Source organism: Carassius auratus, unplaced genomic scaffold, assembly GCF_003368295.1.
Source record: "Carassius auratus strain Wakin unplaced genomic scaffold, ASM336829v1 scaf_tig00020715, whole genome shotgun sequence".
NCBI lineage: Eukaryota > Metazoa > Chordata > Actinopteri > Cypriniformes > Cyprinidae > Carassius > Carassius auratus.
The window spans coordinates 252013-258718 of NW_020525049.1; positions in this window are offsets into that span (position 1 = coordinate 252013).

The following is a 6706-nucleotide window of genomic DNA, read 5'->3' on the forward strand; positions in this document are numbered from 1 at the left end:
GACGTCATGAAGACGTTGGACTCCAACTAATCCAACGTCAGTCAGACATCATATTTTGGTTGAAAATTAAAGTCGGGTTGACGTCTAAACGCAACTTTGTTTGATGTCAAACTCAGACAGATGTTGAATTTTGGTTGGAATAAGCACCACACTGCAACAATGGGTGAAATGTATGGCAGCATATTACATATCTCAAGATCTCAGCAGAGGGGGATTAAACAACTCCACAAACAGCAATACCAGCTTCACGTATTACTAACCAGACTGACTTTATTTCTGTCAGACGTCTACAAAAGCTCTTATTGAAAATTAACAGGGGTTTAACTCTAATGTTTTTAATTTCCATAGCAGCATAACAGTTAAACACCATAACAGTGATTAGTGTTTCCATTAGTTGAGCTCTTAACACTTATTATATGTTTTGGCTATTGTGGCTGCTGTGACAGTTTGATTGTCGAACACATTTGCAGCATCAAAGAAAGCTAAAGTGACATGAGATCAAGTGATGGCTGTTACCTGTTAATGGTTTTATAATCATCATGAAATAACCTGGTTCGCTGATGTTTTTTAATCTAACAATTTTGTTCCATTAGTACATTTATATTACAAATCCTGTGTTTCTGCCACATGAGATCCAGCGGCATTATAACAATCAGTTAAAATCTTTTAACAAACATGAGCTCAAAAAACTTAACCTATGCTGACACACACATAGATCAACAATCATCGTATGAATCTCAACAATGGTGACGTGCTTCATGCAGCAATGCATGCTGGGAGTCATGCGTTTTATACTATACTATTATATTATCAAAAACAATTTTACTCAGTCATTTTTCTTCATGATGATGAAAACTACATCATCTTATCTTTGTTAACAGCTCCTTTTATAACAAATGATGTGTTTTGGTAAACACTATTACAGGAACCACAAACTTACTAAGATTACTACTACTTACTACAAACACTGATCACAATAATGGTGAACAAACATTTTTTTAAAAAAAACATCAAAATCTAAACCTCTGTTAATTCTCAAAAAGAACTTCTGTAGACGTCTGACAGAAATAAAGTCAAACTGGTTAGTAATAAGTGAAGCTGGTAATACGTGTACTGCCATGCATTTCACCGTTTTTTTTTTTTTTGGCATCTGCCCAACATTGGAGCGAGTCGTTGGATTTAGACGTCAACCCGATTTTCATTTCCAACCAAAATCCAACGTCAAACCGCTATTATTATGTTTGAGATATCAATCACTGGTCGATAACCATAATGTTTGTATAAACTGTAGGTAACAACTGGTAAAATGTACATCTAGGTCATAAAAACCATAATAATACCTACACTTAAATATTTTCTTCTCAGCCATGTCATCAATTGCTCTTGAGCGAAATCTCCTCATGTGTTGTCTGATTGGAATTTTGCAATGATTTCTGTGTAGTTAAAGTGTGCATAGCCTGCATCTATCAACTTTTTTTTTTTTCTTTTTTGTAACTTAACCACATTAAAGTGTTTAAAAAAAGAATGCATGAAGCTAGAATTAAATGTTTTTGTTTACAATCAGATACACTGTTCTTTCTTTGTATGTTTTGCATGCTCAGATTTTCATGTAACAAAATTTATACAAATTCAAACCTAAATAGGGACATAGTAGTCTTAAAATATGATATATATTTCACTTAAAGAAAACCTATGAGTATACTTGCAGTATAAGTGTACAAAATATTTATTTATTAAACTATCAGCAAATCAAGTTCACTTTTATTATAATTGCAGTACAAACTACAAACATAGAGGTAAACTAGTTGTGTACTCAAAGTCTGCTACTGTTATTCTTAAAGTATATTTAAAAGTATATTTTATATACTAGAAAGTGGGCAGATTTAGTCCCAAGGTGTATTGAAACAGTACACTTACAAGTATACTACTAGAACACTAAAACACTTTGTATACTTGCTACATAAAGTATACTTAAAAGTATACTTGAACTTTACTTAAGTAAACATAATGAAATAAACATGAAGTATACTACTTTTTGCTAAGGGTTTGCCTTTAATTTGCTTGAATCATCTCCCACAACTATGTAAGAAACCGGAAGTGATGTCACTCTCACTCTCTGATAAAATCTGAACCACTGAAAAGTATGTGTATTTGTCTTGAGAGGGTTTTGAGGCTTCATCTTGGTCAGGGGGTTTAATTAGTGACCCCTGCTCACTGGGGACACACTGGGTTCTCTCCAAAGCCAGAGTTGTAGATTAGCTGGATGGGCCAGAATGTCATGTGGCTATGAGGATAAAATTTTCTCTGCTCTGGCATGTCTGGCTGCTTCCTCCTAGCGTAGTAACTCCATCACCACCATGGGATGGCGCTTGGCTGGAGTAGCCTTTTCCTGTGTGGGTGTTGTTGTACCTACCCTCCACTGCCTCCACTACCCTGTTGGACGTGCCCTACTATGTCCCAGTTTCTGAGGGCAGCTTTTGCATTTGCTAATGCTGCACCCAGCTTCCATTTCTTCCCAGTTGCCAAGGTGGCAGCATCGCCATGTACTAAGGGATAACCCTTGGACTCGGGGAGAAAATATCATCCCCTGGAATTATAAGGTTCTATCTGACATTTTTGTCAAAATTGAGTTATTCCCATATAGTTATTCTGTGACAACTTATTTACATTATGTGATTTTTTTTATGTTGTATACATTATGATACATGGGATTTTTTATTAAAAAAATAAAATAAAAATAAAAATAAGGTTCTATCTACACACTCGAATGGAATGCAAAAACTTTGAAGCTCAATAAATCAATACTACTAAGAATACAGATAGAACCTTATAATTCCAAGGGGATGATATTATAATCTGAAAAGTTCTAACACCAAGAGTTTTGTGTCACCACAACATTAAAATGAAAACAGATTTCAACACTGATTACACAGAGGATTATTCAAAAGTATTTTAATAATGGTTCCATTTATGCATTTCTCTTTGCATTTATGCTAGCAAGTGGAGTTTTGGGCAAAATTTATTTTATAAAAATACATTTGTCAATTCTGTTTCTGTCAGACTGTGTTACGTACCAAAGTAGAGAAACAATGCTGACAGTATGTAACAGAATTGACATTACAACAGTCAATCCTGTGAATTATTTTGCTTTACACTTCTGTTACTTGATGTTACCTAAAGTTAGAGAGTTGGACTTGTAACCCGAAGGTCGCAGGTTTGAGTCTCGGTGCTGGCAAGAGTTGTTGGTGGGAGGGAGTTAATGAACAGCTCTCTCTTCCACCCCAATACCCGTGACTGAAGTGCCCTTGAGCAAAGCACTGAACCCCCAGTTGCTCCCCGGGTGCTGGATATATATATATATATATATATATATATATAGCTGCCCACTGCTCCGGGCAGAGCCGGATTAACGCAAAGACAAACTAGGCACGTGCCTAGGGCCCGGTTGGCGGGATGGGGCCCAGACAGAGGGACAAAAAAAAAAAAAAAAAAAAAAATTGTACAAATGTCCTATCTACAATTTACAACTGAGGAGAACTGGCCCCCAACTGAGCCTGGTTTCTCTCAAGATGGCGCCGATCTATGGCAACGCGGTGTGGCTCTTTGTTTATGTTTGTCTTGTTTTGCTTTATTTTGTTGACAATTCTGTCAGTCTGATTACATATGACAGACATGAACTATTATGTACTCGGGACACTTTGCAAAACTTCCCGGCCTCCGATTACTGGAGGAATGTTGCCGGAAATATCGGCAGTCAAGATAATGCTTACAGTCACAAGCGACCTCCAAGGAAGAGAGGCAAACGAGCGGGCGTTTTGGTTCGACTAAGACAGAGGGTTCACCGCTCTCCGCTTCCCAGTATGATCCTGTCTAATGTCCGCTCCCTGACTAACAAACAGGACGAGCTGGCTATCCTGATTCGATCTAAGCGGGATGCTGCTGACTGTTCTGTCATATGTCTGACCGAGACGTGGCTGGATGGCAGCACGCCGGATGAGGGTGTTTTCCTGCCGGGTTTCTCTCTACTCCGAGCTGATCGATCGCAGCAGGATTCACAGAAGAAGTCAGGTGGGGGTGTCTGTTTTTACATAAACCAAAGCTGGTCTACCAACTCTGTCGTCCTTTCGCGACATTGTTCACCGGAGCTGGAATGCTTAATTGTTAAATGCAGACCCTTTTATCTCCCGCGGGAGTTCTCCTCCGTCATTTTCGCCGCTGTTTACATTCCACCTAAAGCGGGAGCCAAGGAGGCTTGCAGGCAGCTGGCGGCTCTCATAACAGAGGTGGAGAATTCTAGCCCGGACTCTGTGGTTTTAATTTTAGGTGATTTTAATCACGTGGACTTAAAGAAATCACTACCCAAGTTCAAGCAGCAGATTCATACTACTACCAGGGGTGAAAAGACACTAGATAAATGCTATTGTGTGATTTCTAATGCATATCATTCTATTGCGTGGCCCCCTTTGGGGCGGTCAGATCATAACACTATCTTCCTCATCCCTCGATATCGTCAGAAACTGAAATCTACTAAGCCGACAAAAAAAGTGATCATACAATGGTCCTTACAAGCACAAAACGAATTAAAAGAATGCTTTCATACTACTGACTGGTCTGTCTTCAGGGATGAGTTTACTACCCTGGACGAATACTGTGATGCTGTTACTTTATATATTCACTTTGCTGAAAATGTATGTTTTCCCTCTAAAACTGTGACTGTTTATAGCAATAACAAGCCATGGTTTAGTAAGGATATTAGAATTTTGTATCTGGAGAGAAAAAGAGCTTTTCAGAGTGGAGATATCTGTCAGTATTCTCTGGCTAAATATGCATTTGAAAGAGCTGTTATAGGGCCAAGCTTGAAGCTAAGCTTGGTGTCCATGATAACAGGGGTGTTTGGCAAAGCCTTCAACAGATTACTAATTATAAAAATAATCACACAGTTTCTGATGATGACCCTTCACTACCTAATAAATTAAATGAATTTTATTGTAGATTTGAATGCAACTCTGAATGTTCAGTCAGTTCTAATTTTCTCAATGATATAGGTCCTCTCGAACCACCTTTTCTGATAGAAGAAACAGAGGTCAGATCTCTGTTGAGGAAACAGAACAGGCCCCGACAAGGTCTCTGCTGCCACTATTAAATGGTGTGCCAATGAGTTGTCGTATGTCTTCACTGACATTTTTAATTGGTCCCTTAGATTATGTAAAGTCCCAGCATGTTTTAAATCTGCTGTAATTATTCCTGTGCCCAAGAAGTCGAATGCGAGTTGTTTGAATGACTACAGACCAGTGGCCCTAACCTCTGTTATCATGAAAGTTTTTGAGCGATTAGTTGCTAATTACCTCTCAGCTACGTCACTTGATCCTCACCAATTTGCATATAGGGATAACAGGTCTGTTGAAGATGCAGTTTCTCTCTGTACCCATAATATTCTTCAACATTTGGAGGGACCAGCTACATATGCATGGGTTTTATTTATTGATTTTAGTTCTGCTTTTAATAATAGTATACCAAAGAGATTGTTTGACAAACTCCTGGGGCTAGGGGTTAAGGAGTCCATATGTAAGTGGATTCTTGACTTTTTAACTGATAGATCTCAAGTGGTTAGGGTTAATAACCTTTTGTCAAAATCAATGTCCACCAGCATTGGCGCCCCTCAGGGGTGTGTTTTGTCTTTTATACTCTTTTTATACCAATGACTGTTTTTCTCATCATGACTCAGTCAAAATGTTTAAATTTGCAGACGATACCACTGTGGTAGGCCTCATTACTAACGATGATGAATCGGCCTACAGAACAGAAGTATCCTCACTGGCTGAGTGGTGCACAATTAACAACTTGTCCCTTAACATCTCCAAAACCAAGGAGATGGTTGTTGATTTTAGGAGCAAAAATATTAAGTCGCTCCAACCCCTGGCCATCAAGGACAAAACTGTAGAGTGGGTGGAAAGTTTCAGGTTCCTTGGGACAACCATATCCTCCGATCTTAAATGGAACCTCAATGTCAGCCAGATTGTTAAAAAGCTCAGCAGAGACTTTTCTTTTTGAGACAACTTAGAAAATTTAAAGTGTCCAAGGCTGGAATGCTCCACTTTTACAGGGCTGTGATAGAGAGCATTCTCACTTTCTCCATCACTGTATGGTGGGGTAGCTGCTCGGCAGAGGATAAGTCTGCATTGAACAGGGTAGTTAGCACTGCGTCAAGAATAATTGGGTTGGACCTCCCTATGATCTGTGACATCTATAACATCCGTCTACTCAAAACTGGTCTGAAAATTCATTCACCCTGCTAATTCCCTTTTCATCCCTCTGCCATCAGGCAGAAGGTTAGGAAGCATAAGATCCAGAACCACCCGTTTTTCTAATAGTACTTACCCGCAGGCTGTGAGGGCTCTCAACTCACAACAACAATCTCTATCTACTTTCCTTTTACAGACACAGCTATGCCCTCCTTCTTCTTAGGGTTACTAAATGCACTAGCACTTTGTCTGATTAGTTTTTATTACTAATTATTAGCAGTAATTTAAGTATTTGTTTTTTGATTAGATTTCATGTTTTTATTGTATCATATGTTATGTTGTACTGTTTTGTGTGAGCCAATTCACCAAAATGAATTCCAGGCGATGTGGGTCGTTCTGGCAAAATAAAGACTTGAACTTGAACTTGAACTTTGATTTATTTCCATATGTATTAATTATTTTAT